General features: G+C 39.5%; 1 protein-coding gene across 14 annotated transcripts in view; it reads right to left on the bottom strand.

Annotated features, from left to right (window-relative positions):
* The window catches only part of GRIP1 (glutamate receptor interacting protein 1), a 708,576-nt gene that overhangs the window by 207,172 nt on the left and 476,412 nt on the right, over positions 1-24,992 (bottom strand). The window lies entirely within an intron of this gene.

Here is a 24,992-nt window from a genome sequence, read left to right as displayed (position 1 = left end):
CTCTGATTACTCTGAAATATGATGTTCAGGCAGATATAAACCTCACATTAAAATACTCAGATAAAAATATAAAGGGCATTTTCTCACAGTTCATTGTTGTTGCAGTTATTTGAGGTCTTGCCTGGATAATTAAAAGGGCAAAAGAACCCAAGGTATCAATAGCAAGATATAAGAAAATAAGATAAAGTAGAACGTGCACGTTAAATTCAAAGGGAGCAGTAAGTAGAGAAATACTTTGGGAGCCCCAGAGCAAGCAGGACTACAAATGAGTTACATTTCTGTTTTAAAAGGCAACCAAAAACTTACATAAAATAAGTTTAGATGGACATATAATGTTCACAATTCACAATTTTAGAAGGACACATTGAGAGTGAGGCACTAGATCACAGGGCCCCAGGGGCCAAGTTAGAGAAGGAAAAGGTGGGCATTAAGTAGAGAGAGCCATAATGGGTGGTTTTCCTTGGTCTCTCTGGATGAACAGCACTCATTAGGGAATCTTTGCTTTATTCCTAGTGGCATCTTTGATAAAAATAGCTCCCAGTATTTGTACTCCAGGTCCATTTCAAGAACAGATCAGTGAGCTTCTAGCATTTGCCGAGTATCAGGTAAAAGAAAGGAGAGCAATACGTGAGCTGAAGGTGAAATCAATGAAGACTATAAAATGGCCAGAACATTAAACTGTTCCCTTTTTATATGCCTTGTACACGAAAACCAGAAGAAGAAAGAAAAAAAAGACTTAAGGGTAATTATAAAGTAACAACGCCCTCTGAACATTTACAAAAAGCAGGTGACTAGATATTGTCCATCTAAATTTATTCTCCAGTGAAAGAGCAAATATCTAATTCTCTATGTATAAAGATGAATAAAGAGGATAAAGATGAATAAAGAGGATAAAGATGAATAAGATTTAAAAAATACTGGTTTACTATTATATGGTTTTGATTGTTAAAGGGGGAGTAAAGTAATTGATTTTGGGGAGTTTGAAATTACTGCCTCTTATAAACCTCTAATAGAAAAAACTCTTATTTATGTATTTATTTATTTTTAAATATATTTTTATTGATTTCATAGAGGAAGTGGGGGAGATAGAAACATCAATGATGAGAATCATTGATTGGTTGCCTTCTGCATGCCCCCTACTGGGGATCGAGCATGAAACTCAGGCATGTGCTCTGACTGGGAATTGAACCCTGACCTCCTGGTTCATCAGTTGATACTCAGCCACTGAGCCAAACCAGCCAGGCAGAAACACATCTTATTCAGAAAGCACTTTACAATTTTAGTGCAACCTTACATCCATTCCTTCATTTGATGAGCGAACAGTATCATCCCTGTAATACAGATAACGTATAGAGACCAAAGCTCAGAGGCATTAAACCACCTGCGAGGTTGCACAAGTAGAGGACTGAAGCAGAGATTGAAACCTAGTTCATGATTCCAAAGATTCTGTGCTTTGTGCACCACAGATACCCAAGCATATGTGTAAGTAATGGTACCCAGCTCTCTTTAAAAAATGAGGCATTCAGGTCCCCATAATAGTAACCAGCTTGGGACTACTGGTACTTTGACAGTCTGTGCCAATGGTGTGCTGAGGGAGCTCTCAAAAATAGGTTCCACGTTAGTTACAAAGACACATTGATGCATTGTCACCATCCGGGACTCTCGATTCCCTGCACACAAAAAGACAATGTAATTTTGAGCCATCAGCTGAGCAAGGAATTGATTTTCCCTTGATTCAAATTCCTGAGTAGGTTACTCTGGAAACCCGGGGAAGCTTTGCTCTCACCTGCTGGACATGCCACTTCAATATGAGGCAGATGTTAACAATTAGAGATGCTCAAAGAACAATAAACCATTTAGGAGGTGGCAGGATTGATCTTATACTCCAGGTAATAGCTGTGGGGATACCGTGCCTTTCTTGAGAGCAAGAATAAAAATAAGACCTTCATGAAGCTGCAGATAAGTGCTTTTAAAAATTTTTGGTCTTCCCCTGATCTGCACCGGCTCCTACCTCACTTCCTCCCACCACCCACCCAAAAGCTTCTTTTACTCAAGTGGGAAGAGTGGTGGAAGGGCCTTCTTCCTCCTCACACACTCAGAGTTGGGCTGTAGGCATTCTTTTGAAGTCTGGAAGCTAGAGAGTGAGATTATTCACTCAGAACATCTCTTCCTGTCCAAACCTCTCTAATTAGCTCAAATTCACACACTCACAAAATTACAAAGGCAGCAGGCAGATAACAAGTGAATTTAAATTTCAAAGAGATGTTTCTATTTAGAAAAGGTTTGGTTAATTTTAGGAAAATATTTTATAAATTTCAGGGCATAGTGATTCCATGACTGTACATTATATTTTTTGTATTGTGGTATAATACATATAATGTAAAATTTACCATCTTTACCATTTTTAATTGTAATGTTTAGTGGTGTTAAATACATTCATAATGTTGTACAATTAACACCACTATCCATCTCCATAATTCTTATCATCTTGTAAAACTGAAACGCTATACCCATTAAATAATACTTTTCCATTCTACCCTTCCTTGCAGCCCCTGGTAACCTCTAGTCTACTTTCTGCCTGTAAGTTTGGCTATTCTAGGTAAGTGAAGTCATACAATATTTGTCCCTTTGTGTCGGGCTTATTTCACTTAGCATAATGTCTTCAAGGTTCATCCATGTTGTAGCATATCAGAATTTTATTCTTTTTCATGGCTGAATAATATTTCATTGCATGTATATACCACATTTCGTTAATCCACTCATCTGTTAATGGACATCTGGGTTGGACCCACATTTTGGTTACTGTGAATAACGCTTCTGTAAACACTGGTGTTCAAGTATCATTCCCAGCCCTGTTTTCAACTCTTTTGGTTACATACCTAGGAGTAGGGTTGCTGGATCATATGGCAATTCTATGTTTAACTTTATGAGGAACCCTCCAACTGTTTTCCACAGTGACCACCCATTTTATATTCTCACTAGTGATACACAAAGTTTCCAGCTTCTCCACATCCTTGCTAATATTTGATACTTGCTATTTTCCATTGTGTTTGTTTTTGAAATCAGCCATTTTAGTGGGCATACAGTGATATCTCAATGTGGTTATAATTTCATTTCCCTGGTGACTAGTGATGTTGAGTACCTTTCCTTGTGCTTATAGGCCTTTTCTTTGGAGGTGTCCTCTTTGGAGAAATGTGTATTCAAGCCCTTTGCTCATTTTTTAATTGGGTTATTTTTTGTTGTTGAGTTGTAAGAACTCTTTATGTATTTTGGAATATATTAATCCCTTATCAAATATATAATTTGCAAATATTCTCCACCATTTTGTGGGTTGCCTTATCACTTGATAGTATACTTTGATGCACAAAAATATTTAATTTTTATAAAATCCAAATTATTATTTTCTTTTGATGCTTGTACTTCTGATGTCATACCCAAGACCTCACTATTGTGATTCCACTTTGAATAATCATCATTAAGCAGTATTCTTGGGTTACTCTACAAGTCACCTTAGCCCCAAATATGGTAAATCCCAAATGTAATGTGATAGACTAAAGAGCAAAAGATGCATGAGTGACTTCAATATTAGCTTCTCATTACCCTTAAGTACAAAAATATGTAACAAGATGATTTAAAACTTAAGTCAAAGTGTATAATATGTAACTGTGAGTTAATCCCCCTAAAGAGAGAAAAAAATTAGAAGTTAAGTAAAATTTTAAGGATGGATATATTAGAAATTTACCATTGGATAGATTACAAAACGTCTCTTGCATATGGATAATATAAATAGTTCATTGATTCTCTCTGAATATATTAAAGAATTAAAGCATGCAAACTAATCATTTTATACTAAGGACATACAGTGAAGAATCAAAATTATTCTCTGTAGCAAGCACTAGGCCAATGGTTAATAGCACATGCATTCATTTTCACACTGCTTTCCATTTTTAATATATCTCAAAGGAAGACAGTGGTTATTAGTTGGTATTCCCCATGTGAAATTTCTCATATACTGCAGTAAATCTTAAAAAGTTATTTGAAAAGTACATTTTTCTTTCAGGATTCTCATTCAGAGTTAAGAATGCTTGTAGGCATATTTCATTTAGCATGGACAACATTTCCAATTTAACTTGTTCCAGAGAATGTAACATTTGCAGCTAATTTCCAATATAACATTTAGAAATAGCTCAAAGTGAAAACCCATTATTGGTTTTTGCCATGTTTAAAAGCCAAATGCAAATGAAAACCAAGCAAGACTATATTTTACTTTTAAAACATGTATTTCAGTTGCTTTTCCAGGAAAATAAGTTTGGTGTAGGTGGTAAGCCTGTAATGTCATTCTGTGTTTAAAACACAAGGCAGAAGGTCACAGAGGGGAGACCTTTAACATCTGACACACATTAACATCTGCCATGACCCTATACTTAGAAATCTGCCATCTGAAGCCAGGCCTTCAAATGACCAGATGTGTGTCGGTGTTCTCTAAGGCACTTACATTAGCTTCATTTTCTGTTAACCAATATAGCTTGTTTTGTCTTTTATGTTCTACTAGAGGCCCGGTGCATGAAATTTGTGCATGGGGGGTGTCCCTCAGCCCAGCCTGCACCCTCTCCAATCTGGGACCCACTGGGATCAGGCCTAAACGGGCAGTCGGACATCCCTCTCACAATCCAGGACTGCTGGCTCCCAACTGCTCACTTGCCTGCCTTCCTGATTGCCCCTAACCACTTCTGCCTGCCAGCCTGATCACCCCCTAACCACTCCCCTGCCAGCCTGATTGATGCCTAACTGCGCCCCTGCCAGCCTGTTTGCCCCTAACTGCCCTCCCCTACAGGCCTGGTCACCCTTAACTGCCCTCCCCTGCCAGCCTGTTTGCCCCTAACTGCCCTTCCCTGCAGGCCTGGTCACCCTTAACTGCCCTCCCCTGCAGGCCTGGTTACCCCTAACTGCCCTCCCCTGCAGGCCTGGTCCCCCACAACTGCCCTTCCCTGCAGGCCCAGTCACCCCCAACTTCCCTCCTCTGCCGGCCTGGTCACCTCTAACTGCCCTCCCCTGCAGGCTTGATCACCCCCAACTGCCCTCCCTTGCAGGCCTGGTCCCTCCTAACTGCCCTCTCCTGCTGGCCATCTTGTGGTGGCCATCTTGTGTCCACATGGGGGCAGGATCTTTGACCACATAGGGGCAGCCATCTTGTGTGTTGGAGTGATGGTCAATCTGTATATTTCTCTTTTATTAGATAGGATAGAGGTCTGGTGCATGGGTGGGGGCCTGCTGGTTTGCCCTGAAGGATGTCCTGGATCAGGGTGGGGGTTCCCTTGGGGCATGGGGTGGCCTGGGCGAGGGGCCTGTGGTGGTTTGCAGGCTGGCCACACCCCCCAGCAACCCAAGCGGAGGCCCTGGTATCTGGGATTTATTTATCTTCTACAACTGAAACTCTGTAGCCTGGAGCAGAGCCAAGCCTTCTGCTCGTTCAGTGGTGGCAGCCATTTTTGTTGGGATTTATTTATCTTCTATAATTGAAACTTTGTAGCCTGGAGTGGAGGCCTGGGCTGGCCAGGGTGTGTGGAAAGCTTGGCTTCCTCCATCACTGGGGAAACCCAAGCCTCCCTCCTGCTTTCTCCGTGGCTGCAGCCATCTTGGTTGGGTTAATTTGCATACTCACTCCTGATTGGCTGGTGGGTGTCGCTGGTGGGCGTGGCTTGTAGGTGTAGCAGGGTGATGGTTAATTTGAATATTACTCTTTTATTAGATAGGATAAGCTTTTCATCATGGATGGCTTCCATTCTGCTTTGCCCAAACTGAAATGATTCCCTGATTTGGCCCATGAATCTTACTTGCAAATGGACAGATTTTCACATATGTACTTTCCCATATGAACTGATGACCTAAGTAGGTCTTGTAATATGATTTTCTGAGTACTTATCATGTTACAAATTACTACATTAATTTTCAAAGGGACTCAATAAAGTAATAAAATATTTACAAACTTAGATTAAAATGCAGTCATTTATACTATAAAACAAGAAAAACCATAGTTACTACTAGTCATTTTTAATATAATTACCCTCTGACAATATCTATAAAATGAGGGAATTCAAGATGATGAAATTAACCTGGAAGTTTGAGCTGATATAAGTAGCTTTTTAAGCATTAGAGTTTAATAGGAACTGTCACTGAGGTGGAAAAATTTTGCAAACATAAATTTTATATGGAGCTTAAAATTTAAAAGGAATAATTTTAAGATAAGCTAACAAATTTAAGGAGTCGGGGATTATTAAGAACTTTGCCAAAAATATAAATAGCATAAAGAGTGTATAGAGACATTTGCATAAAGAAAGAGTATATAGATGCATCTTCCTTCTAGGATTCCACACATACTAATTCCATGCCTAGATACTGAGACTCCTGAGTGGGAGGGAGAAGGCATCGCCAGGTAGGGAATGCCTCACTGTGGACTCCCCTGAGGACAAGGATCCCGCCCCCCCTCTAGAGAGGAGGGTTCCAGATAAGGTAAGAACAAGCACATGAGTCTCAAAAGCACATTAATAGTATATTTGAAAAAGCAAACACTGAGAGTCAAACAAAAGTTCAATGAAAAATTAATATATTTATGTATAACTAAGGTATATATATTACTAGAGGCCAGGTGCATGAGATTCATGCATGGAGGGGGAAAGGGGATTCCTCAGCCCAACCTGCGCTCTTTCGCAGTCCGGGAGGTTTCAGGGGATGTCCGACTGATGGCTTAGGCCCGTTCCCTGGTCAGTTGGACATCATTAGCGCTGCCGTGGAGGTGGGAGCACCACCGCTGTACTCATCAGCCATGAACCCGGCTTCTGGCTGAACGGCGCTCCCCCTGTGGGAGCATACTGACCACCAGGGAGTAGCTCCTGCGTTAAGCATCTGCCCCCTGGTGGTCAGCGTGCATCATAGCGACCAGTTGTTCCGCCATTTGGTTGATTTGCATATTAGCCTTTTATTATATAGGATATTCTAATAATATACATGTATACATATATATGCATATGTGTATATATTTATTATGTAATTTACATTCATATACATAAGTAGTATTTCTATATAGAAAAAGGAGGATACATTTCTTAAATGTTTTGAATATCAGCATCAGAAGCTAGGAGTAGCTGGATAGCTTATACACTAAAAATATCTGCTTACAGTTTGTCCTAATAAATCTGCTCGGTCCTTATTTCTCTTGGCCTCTCCTTCTGCCAGGATCTCATATTCTGTTCTCGTCTCCTGCAAGCTGTGGAAGGGAGAAGGCCTTACTGTCTCAATTAAAAAGAAGTATGGTCAGCATCACAGAGAAATGAGCATAGTATCCTGACGAGAGAGAGGCCTGCTTCTTTCTACAAAGGTGGCTCTGTGGGTGGATAAAAGAAAGGGCACTGAGCTGGGCCACCCAGAGCCTTGGCATGGTTGCTATTTTGTCAGGATTCATGCTCTTGTGCTCTCTGACCATCTCTGCATGGTCCAGGTAATTTATTTGCATGGATGTTAAGCTCCACATGTTATTGCACACTATGCCTTTCCATTTTCTAACTACAGGTGCCTACAGATCAGGCTCTTGCTCAACCTGCCACTGGCTGCCAAGCCATTATCTGTCCTGCAGAGCATGAGGACAGCTGCACTCTCTCCTTTGATGGAGGATACTTAGGTGTTCCAACTTATCGCTCAAGACAGTGTGACACTCGCCTTTGCAAGTGTTTTATTACTACTGGCTTTTCATCAGATGCTTTCTTTGTGGGAGAGATCGGTGTCTAACCTTGGGATGTTATGTTCCTGTACTAGGAAGGAGACTGCAACCCTGAAATTCAACACAACAACGAAGTCGACCAAATGTCTCTATCAGACTCCCAGTGGGTTTCCCTGACTAGTCTCCCTCAATGATCAGAGCTCTAAACGTTAAACAAAATGATAATACCAGTTCATTGGCTCATTCACTCAGTTACTCAACAAATACTCACAATATTTACTGAATATTGTCCATGTGTCAAGTACCTGCCTTACAAATGCCAAAGTGACTGTAGCATGGCTCACAATGTGGTCAGGTAGGCTGCTGTAGTGGACAAGCGATGCTTTTGACTAATTAGCAGCCATATTTCCGTTTCTCTCCACAGTACTTAGATTTACCTGTGGAAACATCTTTCTCTCATTCTGAGGCCATTTGGGTGAAGCTATGTCTACCTGCAGATTTGGGGAGGGGGGTGCTGAGACCTAATGCTAGCCAATCAGAGCACTGTATCCTCCAGGGTACAGTGAAGATCGGGATCACTGGTGCTTTGGTTGGAACTGTTAGGAAGAAATAGCATCTGCTGCTGAGGGTGGAGCTGAAGGTGTAAGGCCACTACAGGAAGAAACTTGCTTGTCTGGGAATGAGGATGGGAGGGAGGGAGGGAGCCTGAGGGTAGGCTGGAGGGACAGAGAAGAGGGAGCGAGGGGCACACATATATAGAGAGATATATGGGCTAGATAGACATAGATATATACATATATCGATATATACATGTATAGATATATAATTATATAGATATATATATATTCTATCTATCATCTATCTATCTATCTATCTATCTATCTATCTATCTATCTATCTATCTATCTATCTCTATCTATCGTCTACCTATATGAGAAGTGCTAATCCAACATTTGAGTGTTTAGATTTAATTGTGGGCCAAAGCTCTCAGGGCAATGATGGAAGTACTGACAAATTGGAAAATGAGCGCCGGGGAGGGAAACATACATCCAGCTGGCACCTGCCTATTCTTCATTATTCTTCAAATGTCACCTTTTCAGGGCAAACTTTCTCTCTCCCCCAGCCTCCAGAAGCAGTGCAAGCTGTCTCTATTATGTTCCCAACAGACTGTGAGTTCACAGGTACCAGAGCATGGCCTAGTCATATTTATATCCCCCAGTGCTCTGCACTGTACTTGTTAAGTTGGATGTATATTATGCCTTTGATAAAAATCCCAGGAGTGCCTTCATGTACCCGCCCCGCAGTGAATGCAAGGGGTTCGAACAGGAGCAGGACACTGGCCCTGCCCTTGAGGAATTCACCAGGGTAACTAACCTTAAGTAACTTGTTTTCCCCCTCATTTTCCCCTTCTTCTTCCCATGTCCTTTCCACCTCCCCCAGCCCTCTTGTCTAGTCAGTCCCATCAGAGCTTAACACACATATTCCCATGTCACTTCTCAGAGTTTTGCGAATTTAGGTCCAATTTCCGTTAGAGGTTCTCCTTTACCTAATCAGTGCTTCTCAACCAGGGATGAGAACATCGAAAGACATTTTGATGGTCACACTTGGAGGGGGTTGCTATTGGCTACAGTGGGTAAAGAACAGAGATGCTGCTAACTATTCTACAATGTACAGGGCACCGCCCACCACAAAGAATGATCTCGCCCCAAATGGCAGTAATGCTGAGGTTGAGAAACCCTTATATAAATCATCACAGTTTAGAACTACTGATCAGTTTTTGTCAATATTTGATGAATGTATTTTCCCTCATTAAACTATAAGTTCCAAAAGGGCAGAGACTAAGTCTGTTTTGCACCATTATTTTCCCAAAGACTCTCAGAGAAGGACCTCAACGCTTGTTTGTTGAACACTACCTTTAAAGAAATGTTAAATCTGCTCTCTGAAACAAATGCAGTATTTGAATCATTCCTGCTTCTTTCTTGCAAGTATTAGATTAGCAGGCAAATTTTAGTTCTCTGTCCTTATTTATCATTTTTTCTAGAAACAAAAGTTGTTGGTTGCATGGTTCCATTTTAGCTTAATCAAGGAGGCTTCCTTCCATATGAAAATATGAGTATTAACATTAAGAAATTCTGGGCAAAGCTGACAAAATCCATGAAAACATAGCCCTGGTGCAGTAGTCCCTCAGAATTCCAAGCCTCACGACACAAGTAAGAGGAATCCCGACGTGTGTGATGACTAGCATATCACAGAGTTATCAGAAGGCACCATAAAAATATCCCTGAAGTCAACGATAATAGAGGCTCCTATACTTCGTATCTGCTACCGAATAGCAATCAGCTTGGATTCTATTTAGTGGTGTCTTCAATGACCAGTAATTCTAAAGCCTCTAATTATAACCTTGAGTCATAATATTTGCTTTTAAGCTTTACCTTAAGTGTAATTCAAATGTGATTTTTATATAGAAGTCAATTTCTGGAAGAGCTGCAATATAAAAACACTGGAGAAAAGATGTGGCTAATTATTAAGCGGCATCTAAAACGATGCACTAAAATATATTACAGTACTTTATAAAAATAAAGCAATGAGTTTATAGAAGAGGCCATCCTTAAAAGCATGTTACAAGTTCACACTGGACCTATTTCCACCAAGAGATGCTTATCTTCGGCAGGAGGCAGTGAATTATTTAAATACACACACGGCCTTCATTTGAAAGCATGCTAAACATTCATCTTTTACATTCCCCCGGTGAAATTTTATATGAAAGATGTCTCAAAATTCTAGTTTCAAATGATACAAGCTTAATTTTGACTTAAAAAAAGGTTTGCTTCCTCCTTAACGCCCCCCGACCCCCTAAAATTCTTAAGTCTCCCACTCGTGTGTGTGTGTGTGTGTGTGTGTGTGTGTGTGTGTATTTGGCAACTACAATTTGTAAGGTCCTTACTGTTGGGTAGTTAAAATTAAAGATATAAAATTTGGAATCCTTGTTCTCAAATTCCAGCTCAGAATCTCCCTAGACTTTTCCCCCGCTTCGTTTTCTGGACTAAAGATACTTAAACTCTTGGAGGGGGGAGGGGGTAGGAAAACACGGACTTTAGGGCTCAATTTGTGCAAAAATATATATATTTGAGTGAATAAATGGATCTCATTTGATAAGTGAGAAAAGTAAGACTTAGAGAAGTTAGTTGAAAGCATCTTAAAGCAGAGGATAGCTTTCTGTGTCTTTTAAGGGCATCCATTCAAAACTTAATTTTTCTACCATTATGAGACTGCCACATCCATGCGAAGGCAGGGAGCAGAGACTCTTAGAATGGTCTGGTTACACTCCCATGAATCACAGAGCAGTCTTCTGCATCTCATTGCACTTTTAGTGCGGAAAAGATGTTCTCCAGTAGATGAAAATCACTGTTGAAGGATAAATGTCAATTCTTAGGATTTTATTGTGAATACCCTCCCTAGAAAGAAAAAGACCCAAAATACTCCTAAAGCCAAGTTTCCACATGTTGGCTGAATTTAATGTGGTAACTTTGGGAATAGGAGATGAGGAAGGTAAAACTTTCTCTTACTATCATGCTAGTAAGATAATTGGGAAAGCTAGTATTTCCTCAGGCATAGGCTTGATTAGAAAATCATTGGAGCTGGGACTATTTCTCATTCATATTTCTTCCTTACACAGTAACTTGCACATTATAGGTATTTAAGTATTTGTTCATTGAGTTTGTTTACTACTCAGATAAAAGGGTTACTAAAGGTGCTATTTAACTAGAACATGAAAATTTATTAACAAGAAAAATAAACACTATCTATATCCAATCTTTTTTATCACTATAATAGCAATACTAAAGACATATATAATGTATAGATTTTTGTTGTTGTACTCAACTTTAGTAAGCATTAGAAAGAGGTAAGATTCCCCCCCCCCTCTCTCTTAATACAATGCCATCCAATGTGGACATCTGACATTTAAAAAATATATATATATTTTTATTGATTTCAGAGAGGGAGAGATAGAAACATCAATGATGGGAGAGAATCATTGACTGGCTGCCTCCTGCACTCCCCCTACTGGAGATTGAGCCTGCAACCCAGGCATGTGCCCTTGACCGAAATTGAACCTGGGACCCTTCAGTTGCAGGCCAACACTCTATCCACTGAGCCAAACCAGCTAGGGTGACATATGACTTTTTATGCAACAAAGAAAAAGTATAAGTGATAAATATTCTTGTGACTATTATGGAAGACTGGTGACAAATTGCAGAGGGTTGATATTGAAGGGACAGAACTAGAGCAGAAATGAAATGAACATTTATTAACATTATAACAAGGCCTGGCTCAATAGTTTCAACATATATTATTTTATTTAATTCTTGTATAACCTTATGGAGTAGGCATTTTTTAAAGATGTTTTTATTAATTTTTAGAGAGATAAGAAAGGAAAGGGAGAGAGAGAAATATATATGAGAGAGCACAAAATTGATCAGCTGCCTCCTGTACACCCCCTACTGTGAATCGAGCTGGTAAACCATGCATGTGCCCTGACTGGGAACTGAAGTGGAAACCTGGGATGATGCCCAACTAACTGAGTCACACCGGCCAGGGTGAGATAGGCATTCTTTCCGACAGAGGCTCAACATGGAAATGATTAGGAAGTACCGTGAATGGGCAGTGAGTATGCTGAGAAAATCTCAGTGAGCACAGTCAACTTCCTGGCGAATCTCATTTGAGCCCTTTGCCTTGCAGGACTCAAAATTGCACACCCAAAGTGTCCCATTTCTCAGAGGTGAGAAACGTATTACCCAACAGAGGAGACTGATGTATATTGAGACGGATGCCTGATGAGAAATTTATTGTCCCACAAACAAGAATACTCACTGTAAACAGCACTACGTGGGAGACAAAATATAATCAGAAGTTTAATGGGTGACTAGAGAATGAAAAGAAAGGGAGCCATATCTAAAAGAATGGTCTTTATTATGTTGAGGCCATCCCTTTAAAAAGAAATGGAGAAAACAATTCCTTTTGCAATAGGACCAAAAGAATAAAACACCTTGTAATAAACTTAACAAAGAATGTGAAAGACCTATATACTGAAAATTACAAAATATTATTAAAGGAGATTGAAAAAGATACAAGGAAATGGAAAAATATCCCATGTTCATGGGTTGGAAGAATCAACATAGTTAAAATGGCCATTTTACCCAAAGCAATATACAGATTTAATACAATTCCCATCAAAATCCCAATGTCATTTAAAAAATGGAGAAATCATCAGATTTGTATGGAACCACAAAAGACCCAGAATAGGCAAGCAATCCCAAGAAAAAAGAACGAAATTGGAGGTATCACGCTACCTGACTTCAAAATATACTACAGAGCTACGATAATCAAAACAGCATGGTATTGGCAGGGAAACAGACACAGAGATCGATGGAATTGAATAGAGAGTCCAGCTATAAAACCACACGTATATGGAGAGATAATTTTTGACAAAGGAGCCAGAAACGCACATTGGAGTAAAGATAGTCTCTTCAATAAGTGGGAAAACTGGAAAGTCACATGCAAATGAAGGAAACTGGATTGCAGTGTGTCCCCATGTACAAAAATTAACTCAAAATGGATCAAAGACTTAAACATAAGACCTGAAACTATAAGTCACATAGAAAAAAATATTGGTACCAAACTATGGACCTGGGTGGTAGAAAACATTTTATGGACTTGACCCCAAAAGTAAGGGAAGTAAAGGCAAAAATAAATGAATGGGACTATATTAAAATGAAGAGCTTCTGCACAGCAAAAGAAATGGACAACAAAACAAACAGGCAACCAGATGGGAGATGATATTTGCAAACAGCAGCTCTGAAAAGGTTTAGTTTCCAAAATATATAAAGAACTTGAAAAACTCAACACCAAAGAAATAAACAATCCAATCTAAAAGTGGTAAGAGGACCTGAAAATACACCTCTCCCAAGAAGACATATGAACAGCCAATAGATATATGAAAAGATGTTCAACCTCACTGGCAATCAGGGAAATGCAAATTAAAACTAAAATGAGATACCACCTTACACCAGTTAGAGTGGCCATTATCAACAAGACAAGCAATAACAAATGTTGGGGAGGTTGTGGAAAAAAGGGAACCCTCATTCACTGTTTGTGGGAATATAGACTGGTACAACCACTATGGAAAGTAGTCTGGCGATTCTTCAAAAAAATTAAAAATAGAGCTATCATATGACCCAACAACCCCACTCCTGAGTATATACCCAGAAAATTCAAAATCATTTATATGCAAAGATATATGCACTCCTATGTTCAGTGCAGCAATACTCACGGTGGCCAAGACTTGGAAACTGCCCAAGTGCCCTGCGATAGAGGACTGGATAAAGAAGATGTGGTACATATACACACTGGAGTACTACACGGCCATAAGAAAGGATGACATAGTGTCATTTACAACATGGATGGACCTTGAGAACATTATGGGAAGTGAAATAAGTCAGACAGAAAAACCTAAGAACTATATGATTTCACTCATATGTGTGATATAAAACTGAAACTTATGAACAGTGTGGTAGCTGCCAGAGGGAGGAGAGGGTCGGGGGAGAAAGGGGTCCTAATATGAGGTGACAGGAGAAGATTTGGCTTTGGGTGGTGGGCACATGGTACAATATACAGATTTTGTAATTTAGTAATCCACACATAAAACCTGTATGTTCATGTTGACTAATGTCACCCCAATAAAACTTAATTTAAAAAAAAGTAAGTAAGTAAATAAATAAATAATAAAGGAATGGCAATGCCATTGTAATAGGAACCCTTTCCAGCAAGAACAACTGGACAACTCCTCTGTCTTTGTGTTAGGGGTGATCTAGATGGCTGTTGGCATTAGAATTCCTCAAGACCATTAGTTAAGATTTCCTTTCCTCCATGGAGGGTGTCAGTATTTACTGCTGTGACCTCCTTTTTACTCTACTTCCAGTGAGGACCAAACTCTATTCACATGAACACTTTCCTTATGGTCTTAGGTTAACACGTCTGGTCAGGTTATGGTCGTATTGCTTTTTAAGAAGTTGTTTGGTCTCATGTTGAGAAATTGGTTTTTAAACATTTTGAGTCATAAACTTCTTTAAGAATGTTTTGAAAGGTAAGGACTTTCTCTCCAGAAAAAGGTACACAAACACAAAAACACATTATTTCCAGAATTCTAGAAACCCATACTTGAATCTAAGATTTTAAACCATTGCTTAAGATAAATATATATTCATAAAGTGAAACACTCACAGTCCCTGGGGGAACCTATGATCCTTATGAACTGGTATCATTTTGATTTGGTAAATAAGAAAAGTGAGGCTCAGGGAGGGTAAGTGAATTTATCAAGGGCCAGAATAAGGAATCTACTAGTTTCTATAGCAGATATAAGAATGTCTGTAATTTTTAAGATGACTCCTAAAAATTTCATCCCAAATAAAAAAAAGAAAAAAAGGAATAAGTGGAGGAAGAAGGAAATGGCTGTTTTATGACTTATGAATATTTAAAGATGGCCACAACTTTTTTCTTTTAATCAGCAAAGATGTGGCTTAAGTTACCACTATCCCCATTTTACCAAAGGGTAGAAATTACCTGAGGCTAAATAACTTGCCCAAGTTTTCTTAGCTTTAAGGGACAGAATTAGAATTGGAACAAGGATTGTTCAAGTTCAAGGCAGTCAGAGTCCAGGGTAACCCCTTAGATAGGTGGGAATAATAAGATTCATATGCTCCCGTTCATTTTTTCCAAGAGATGTAAAAATAAAAAAAATAAAAAGAGACGGTTTATGTTTTAGTTCAAAAATGGTCTGTCTTTGCATTTTCCTTTTGTGTTGTGTTATATTTCATTAGACAACAAAGGCTTCTCTTCTTCCTCTCCTCCTGGTAATAAATAGTGATTAATCACGACCACCTGCCACACTCAATTTAGCATTCATTCCATGGAAAGATTTTCCACACTTTCCAAGGTGAAATTTACATTTTAATGTCCATAGATAAAAAAGGAAAGCAGTATGTGTTACATTTTTTCCCCACTATGAAAACCATTTTCAGAAATTTAGAATGTTAAATAATCATTCTCTTTATGAGACTAGCTCTAAAGATACATATAAAATTTAAAATCTATAGTATTACTTAGCAATTTTAGTGCTTTACTTTTTGCAGCCAATCATGGAAGATTGGCTTTTATAACTTTCTCTGCAGAGTCATCTTAATTACAGGGAAATCCCGTTACAGATGGCTCCCCATTTACAGTGCTTCTACTGGAATCTAACGTTGGTTTTATTGGAAATGATGAACAGTTACTCTTCCTAGGATAGAGTTAAGAATCAGGATTGGAAGTGAACTACATTTTTTCAGCTTTGGTAAAATTCAAACTTACATATTATTTCCTTCGAAACTTTATCCCAAGGAGCAAAAAATCAAAACAAGCAAAAAACTTTTTAGATTTTTCAGAATCCTAGAAAATTTTTCAAGATGAAAGGAGTCATACATATTTGATCCCATCTGCACATTTAATTGGCAAGTAAGATGAGTTTCACCCAATTGCAGAAATAGTGATTGAGCTGGCACTAGGAGCTGTATGGAGTATCACCACACTTTGAGTCACACTTTGCTCCAAATGTACCCTTCTTTTATTCCTTCTTCATAGCACGATGACAAGCTGGCATTATGTTATAAACTCGTTTGTTTATTGTCTTTCTCCTCAAAGAATGTTAAGTTCCAAGAGGGCAAAAAAATCAGTAGCTTCTAATAGCATCGGAGCACATAGCAGGATTCAATAAATACTTGATAAAGTTTCAAATTTAACATTCTCCTGTATCCCATGTTTTCTTTAATTAGGATTTTGAAAAAATATCTTTTTTTAAATATATATTTTTATTAATTTCAGAGAGGAAGGGAGAAGGAGAGAGAAATAAAACATCAATGATGAGAGAAAATCATTGATTGGCTGCTTTCTGCACACTCCACCATACTGAAGATCGAGCCTGCAACCCAGGCATATGTCCTGCCCGGGAATTCTTCCTGGTCCATAGATTGATGCTCAACCACTGAGCCATGCTGGCTGGGCAAAAAAAATAAATATCTTAATGTACTCAATGTAGAAGACTTCTTAAACAAGATAAAAAGTCATAAAAATAAATTCTGTTACATTACAGTTAAAGGCTTCTGATCATAAATACAAGTCACAAATCAAGAGAAAAGTGCCACACAGATAACCAACAAAGGATTAGTATCCAGAATACATAAATAACTCCTAACAATAAAAACATGTAATCCATTAGGAAAAAAAATGGTAAAATATATGAACAGATATTTTAAAGAAGAGTAAACACAAATGGCTAATAATGGCCCACAATAACCAATAAAAATAAGATATTCATTTTTTTTAGTAATGAGGGAAACAAAAATTAAAAACCACTATGATATATACTCAAAAGAACTGAAAGCAAGACTCAAATAGTACACCCATTTTTGTGTACTTATTTGCATACCCATGTTCATAGCGACGTAATTCACAGCAGCCAAAAAGTGGCAGCAACCCAAGTGTTTATCAATAGATGAGTGGATACACAAAAGAAAGGAAATTCTGTCATGCTACAATATGGTAAACCTTGAAGACATTATGCTTAGTGAAATAAGCCAGTCAGAAAAGGTCAAATACTGTATGCTGTTACACTAGGTATATAGAGTTGTGAAATTCCACTGCTTAAAAAAGGAGTAGAATGATAATGGCCACGGGCTTGCAGGAGGGTAGTGGGAGTTTTTGTTTAATAAGTATGGAATTTCAATTAGAGAAGATGAAAAGACTTACAGAAATGAATTATGTGATTGATGTTTGCACAACAATAGGAATGTACTTAATGACACTGAATTGTACACTTAGAATGGTGGAAATGGTAAATTTTGTTGTGTATGTTTTATCATAATAAAGAAAAAGTCACAATGAGATATCAATTTATATCCACTAGCTTGACAAAAATAAAACTTCTGACAACAGCAAGTATTTATCATTGCTATGGACTGAGTGTGTCCCCCCACAAATTTGTATGTTGAAGCCTGACCACCTTCCCTACCCTCCACCTGACTGTGTTGGAGACAAGGCCTTTAGGAGACAATTAAAGTTAAATGAGGCCATAAGTATGGAGCCCTGATCCCATATAACTGGTGTCCTTATAAAAGAGAAAGAGCACTCCTCTCCACCGACGACATAGTGGGAAGGCAGCTGTCTGCAAGCCAGGAAGTGAGCACTCACCAGAAACTGAACCCTGCTGAAAACTTGATTTTGGACTTTCCATTCTCCAGAAGAGTTAGAAAATAGATTTCTGTTGTTTCAGCCAGCCAATCTATGGTATTTTGTTATAGCAGCCCAAGACAGTCATAGTAGAGCAGTGGGATCTCATGTGCTACTGAGACGACTGTATATGGAGACCATCTGGCCTAGTCTAGCAAAGCCAAGGCCATGTACTCTCACAATCCAGCAGCTCCATTGCATGGTATAAATTCTTGAGAAATTAGCACATGTGTAACCTGAGATAAATACATGGAAGTAAAATGGGACAGCTTTTGTATTAGCAAAATCTGGAAATAACCAAAATGTACAGTGAGAGGACAATAGAAACTATAAAGAAAAATAGGTAAATGATAAAAAACATAGGATGGCATTACATCTGGGTGATAGAGAACAATGCTTGAGGAGAGTACATGGGCTCCATGTGGTCATCAATACTCTATATTCTAAGCTGGATAGTGGGCATGTAGACTTATTATTATTATTATTATTATTATTATTATTATTATTTAAAACATGTATATCCATTCTGCATATTCTTATTTCACACATGTAGAATATGTATTAACAATTAAATAAATAAAACAAATGACAATCTTCAATACCCAAAGCATCTAATATAATAATAGAAGAATATGCAAATTAGCTGGGATGCTGTAACATCATGACTGATCTACAAGCACTGGTGAGCTACCAGAGGGCGGGGCAGCGCACTAAGAGCCGGGCAGCCAGTGGGGAGAGCTACAGGAGGGCGGGGCAGCAGGTGGAGAGCTACAGGAGGGCGGGGCAGCAAGCTATGAGTGGCAGTGGGCAGGTGGCCGGCCAGCTGAGGCAAGTGGCAGCCAGCTACTTGTGCACGGATTTGTGCGCAGAACTACTAGTAAATAAATAAGAGTATGAAACTTCAAGTTGCAGGGCATAACCGGGATAGATAACAAAGCAAGCAAAATTCTGATATAATGAATTATTTGAACTGCTTAAAAAAGTTGGCTATGTAAATCACAATTTTACCAGAAGTACTGCATAATCCATCCTGGCTACCAAATGCACTATGAACAGTAAAAAATCTTTGGTATGCTATCAATGCAGACCCACATCATGTATGTTAAGTCTGAAAGCCATTTATCCTATATAATAAAAGGGTAATATGGAAATTGACCCTAATGGCAGAACGACCAGGAACGACCGTCGCTATGACGCACACCCACCACCAGGGGGCAGATGCTCAATGCAGGAGCTGCCCCCTGGTAGTCAGTGCACTTCCACAGGGGGTGCAACACTCAGCCAGAAGCCGGCTCATGGCTGGCCAACACAGCGGCAGTGGTGGGAGCCTCTCTTGCCTCTGCAGCAGTGCTAAGGATGTCCAACTAATGGCTTAAGCCTGCTCCCCATTAGTCGACATCCCCCGAGGTCTCCCGAGCTGCCAGAGGGATGTCTGACTGCCAGTTTAGGCCTGATCCGCCGGGGAGTGGGCCTAAGCCAGCAGGTGGACATCCCCAGAGGGCTCCCGGACTGTGAGAGGGTGCAGGCCGAGCTGAGGGACCACCCAAGTGCACAAATTTTCATGTACTGGGCCTCTAGTTTATACATATTACCATCAAGGGCAATGTTTTCCCCTCAGGGTGAGAATGGAGTTGCCCACATGAAAATATATAGTATATTTTGTATGGCCAGGGGTGGGTGATGAGATGTTAGAATGAGAGCAAAGAGTTAAAAAAAGAACATCGAAACCACTAAGCAATGCCATATTTTACATTTTATTCCTCCAGGGTAAACAGATTATTCTGGGGCACTGACAATGTGACATATAACTGTTTTAGGTGCATTCACATATATCATTTTATTTAATCTTCAATACATCATCCTTGATAGGTATTACTTTTCTCATTTTATATAGGGAAAGAGAGAGCAATGAAATAACCTGCTCAGCATTCCAGTGCAGGTGAGAGTGTTGGAATTCAAACATAGTTCTCACTCAAAGTCCAGCACTTTGGCTATTACACAGTCTCTTTATGACTGCCTTAAAAATAGTTTTCTGTAAATGACAGCAAAAATCATTAACAAATCAAGAGTTAATCAGCCAGGCTCTTTGTTTCTTCTCCCCGCCCCCCTCCGCCCCACCCCCCGCCCCAATGTAAGGGCTTTTCCTCTCTCTTTGGCTATATTCTTGCTCATTGTTTATTTCTTAGTAAGATGAACCAAGGAAATAAACTATGGAATCGAGTCTGTCCATTTAGGTTCTTGGAAACTCAGATAATCATGTCTAAGATGTGTCTTAGGATTTCTTTTTTTTTCCTTTTGTTCTTAGCCATACATCCTGTAACATACACAAAGTACACATGGTACAGTGCTTCCCAGAGTGGGGGCTTTGGAGTGCATACAAATCCAGAGGCAATGCTTAGAGCTCTGTGTCCTTGGGAATTTTATAGACCTCTCTGTGTCTTAGTTTGTCAGATGGGGATAATATCTCATAGCGTGGTTGTGAGGATTAAATGATATAGCGTACATAAAGCATTTAATAGTTCTTGATACATAATAGGAGCCTAGTAAGTGTTAGGCATTATTATTAGTAGCAAATATACATATGCATGTATCTTATGTACACTAATAAGTTGTAGGTATTACTATTAGGATTATTAGAATATTCTAGCATTAGTATACTCAGGTACCATGCAGTGGGGTTAGGGGGAGGGGACAGAAGCACAGAAGCAAGGCATCTCAGCAGAAAAGGATTAGAATGACCTGGAAAAGGCTAATCTTGACCTGGGTTTTGAAAGGTGAGAAGGAATTAGATATATGAAGAAGGTGTATGTGCTGGGGCAGGGAGGATAGGAGAGCAAGGAAACTTCAGGCAGGAGGAAACAGCATTAATAAAATTCCACAGCATGAAATGGCATGATGGTGGGGCAGGACATCAGCATCAAGGGACCAATTACAGTGAAGTAGTTGGCATGGAGATCAAATTGAGGTGGGCCCATAAGGGACTGGTTAGCAAGTAGCAATGACTCTTTCAGAGAGGCACACTGTGAAGAGATGAAGTCATTGTTCTAAGTTAGAAAGAAACATAGAAAAGACTGGAAAGTAGTCCAGCAAAGTATGGCCACTTAAACCATGATCCAATTCTTATTTAATTTTTAATCCCAAACTTTATTTTTTATTTTTTAATATATTTTATTGATATTTTACAGAGAGGAAGGGAGAGGGATAGAGAGCTAGAAACATCGATAAGAGAGAAACATCGATCAGCTGCCTCCTGCACACCTCCCAGTGGGGATGTGCCCGCAACCAAGGTACATGCCCTTGACCAGAATCGAACCTGGGACCCCTCAGTCCGCAGGCCGACGCTCTATCCACTGAGCCAAACCGGTTTTGGCTAATTCTTATTTAATTTTTGTATTTTCTAGTATGAAAGTCTAAAATTTCAGAGATAAAAGTTAGAGAAAACATCTGCATAAAGTATCCTCTATTAAAAATTGCCACAGCCCTCGCAGGTGTGGCTCAGTTGGTTAGGCCTTGTCCCATGCACTGAAAGGTTGCTGGTTTGATTCCCAGTAGGGCACATCCCCAGGTTTTAGGTTCAATCCCTGGTAGGGGGCATGCAGGAAGCAGCTGATAGATGTTTAACGTTCACATCAATGTTTCTCTCTCTCTCCCACTCCTTTCCTCTCTCTCTAAAAAAAAAAAAAAAAACAAAAAAAAAACAACAACAATAAAAATAGGTTTAAAAATTGCCACACGTGAGAATGAGCGAAATCTGTTTTTTTTTTTTTTCATGGCCCATATGAGGAACTGGATGAATTTAGTATAAACACAAATATACCAGTAGAATTAAAATTGAAGTTAAGACAAGCCCTAAGGAGTTAAAATTCAAGAACATCATTCTTCGTTCTATCCACCCTGAACTACCAGTAATCTCAATTGCCTTTCTGCATACCCACACCTTTCCTCTCTTCTTGGCCTTCAAAATTAAGTTGAGGGTCATTTCTTTTGGGGGCCTCCCCAATCTTCCAACATGCTTTAGGTGCATGTTTGCTTGTTCCCAGACCTCATACATGCTTCCATCTTAGCACTAACTGCATTGTAGTATAATTGTCGGCGTTATACTAATTTGAATTACCAGTAAACTATGAGGTCCTTGAAGGCAGGGATCATGGTTCTTCAGAATAGAGACCATGCTTAATCCTCTACCCCTAATTCCATCTAATATGCTTGGAATTAGCACATATTTGGCACCCATTAAATGTATGTAGTTTGTTGATTCAACATAGGGAAAGTATAGACTGAAAAATAAATCTATCCTTAAAGTAACAAGATGACTTTAAAACAGATTCCTTCTTTCTCTACCTCAAAACTACAAGTAGATTGTATACCCCAGAGATACCCAAGGTCAGACAGAGACGTCAGACAATGTCTCACCCAGTTGTTTTAAGGAGTGGTGTAAGAATTGGTTTCTTTCTTACGTCCACTGAGACTCTCATTTGATTTCCATATCAGTCTACCTTCAAATCAATAGTTACAATTTTTCATTATTGTAAAAGAACAACTCTCTCATCCACAAAATAGGCTGTTATAGCATTGCTGGGTCATTTTCTCCATATATGAGCATAAAAACTAAAAGATGAATTTTCAAGGGATTAATGTTTCAAGTAAAACCCATGCAGGATTTGCCATTATCTTTCAAGAGAATCGTCTCTCTGGTTCTCCCAAAGCACATTTTCACATCAAGGAAAATCACTTGACTTTCAAGGCAAAGACAGACTAACTACTGCCTGGAAATAGTTTGTACACCCCATTGGGGCAAAAAGTTCTTTATACAATAAGAACAGAAAAACATTACAGTGAATGAGACAACAAAAGTCCAATGCAAAGAGTGTCAATCCCCCCCCCCCCCCAATTTCTACGCAAAACCTGAAATACACTAGTCATCTGAGTGTAAGCAGGCCTAGTAGATAGAGGCACATATGTTTTCATTGTAGATAAATACACTTTTATCTGACACAGGGACGTAGTAATCCTTTAGGGTTACTTGTCAGTTTGTTCAATTGACTAACTATGCCACACTCTGTGGAAACAGTAGTATCAGAGACAGACATATGCAGCCAAGAGCACGGAGTGCAAAGATCTGCACAGGGGCCACCACAGCTGAAGAGCAACAGCTAGTGGGCTCTGAGGAAACTGCGTAACATGTGAGGTGAGTCTTACAGGATGAGCCTAACTGAAGTACTTAAGTAGTGATGGGTGTGGATCGCTGAGGAGCTGAACCAAAGACATCATCAGCAGAGAATTTTGAAAAGAACCTAAAGGATTCTCAAGGGTGTTATATTATGGGTCATCTTTCTCCCTTGTGCCCTTAGACCTATAAGGTTACCAGCCCGGTACAGATCACGTTCATGTTGATCTGATGAGAAGGAGAAATAAATATTACCACTCTTTATCCTGAGTTAGTAAATCATCTATAATAATAAAAGCACAATATGCTAATTAGACCGAATGTCCTTCCACGTGTACTTCCAGATGACTTTCGGATGAAGCCAGGGCTGCGAGGGAAGCCTGGGGCCCCAGTGCCTGCCAGCGGCCGGAGGGAAGCCCAGGTCCCGGGTGCCAGAGGGAAGCCAGTACCGGTAGCCGGGGGGAAGGAAGGCCTACTCTTGCATGAATTTCATGCATCGGGCCTCTAGTAAATTATATTGACCATGCAAAAAATGTGGGGGAGGGCAATAGTTTCTATAACAGCCATATCATCAATAGAAAGAGAATAAGAAAAAGACAGATCATGGTATCGTAGATATACATAACACAGTCATAGCAGCAATGTTTCGCTCACGGCTACGTTCATCAACACTAACTGACTGTGCACCCTCAGTGCCAAGTTACAGGGGAATTATAATGGTAAACAAGACCTAGAGCTTAGATGGTCTAATCAACTTGGTGGGAGTGATAAAGCCAGTGAACAGGTTCTTACTATACAGTGTTAAATGCCATCCTGGGGAAGCTGACAAGATGCTAAGGAAGACACAATGGGAACAACTAAACTGAATTTTGTAGGGAAACGGAGAACAGTGACATCTAAATTGAGACCAGAAAGAAGAATTTCCCAGAAGAAGGGGAGGAGAGAGGCGTTAGACTGGAAACATTTGCATGCCATGGGCTGGAGGCAGCTCGGGAAGACGGGGACAAGAAGTTCAGCGTGTGTGGTGGAGATGAGACACTGAAGCTACATTACTAAGTAGTAAGAGTCAGATCACCCATGGCCTTGAGACAGTTTTAAGCAGTTTGAACCTTATTTCCAGGAGAGTGGGGAGCCACTGCAGTACTTGTGACACACAGGCGACACGCATCCCTGTGCTTTAGGGAGACCTCCTTAGTGCAGGGAGGACAGCAGCCTGGAGGGGATCAGGCAGGACCCAGGCAAACAGTGCAAGTCCAATCCAAGTAATCCAAAGGCCAGCGTTTTGAAATTGTGAAGCATGCTTTCTGAAGTCCATTTGGAAGAAGGAATGAATGCGAATAGACAAGACTCCTTCTAAGCTCTCCACCTTCTGTCCTAGCCAAGGCATTAAATTTATTTTAAAACCACAGTAATTAAAGAGAGTGATAACAGCGCAAAAATGGGACAGGCAGACGAGTGGAACAAAGTCAAGAAATAAGCCTAAGTATAGATGGAAGTTTAGGCTATAATACAGATGGCAAGTGGAAGTGTTTTAAAAAGTAATTAGGCTTTCACTGTACCTAACAAAAAATTAACTCTAGATAAAGATTTAAATGTACAAAATAAAAGCCGGCAAAAAAATCATTATAGGTAATTACAAAAGAAGAAAAGCAAATGCTTAGTAAACATAGATACCAATTTTTACCCAGAAGATTGGCAAGAATGAAAAATAGTTCATAATATTCACGGGCAGTGAGATTAGAGAGACATCAGGTTCCTTCTAATGCATTGATAAAAATGTATAAAATTGGT

This window comes from Plecotus auritus (genome assembly GCF_963455305.1).
Source record: "Plecotus auritus genome assembly, chromosome: 3".
Taxonomy (NCBI): domain Eukaryota; kingdom Metazoa; phylum Chordata; class Mammalia; order Chiroptera; family Vespertilionidae; genus Plecotus; species Plecotus auritus.
The sequence above is the reverse complement of the archived record's forward strand: the minus strand, read 5'-3'. Positions and strand labels throughout refer to the sequence as shown.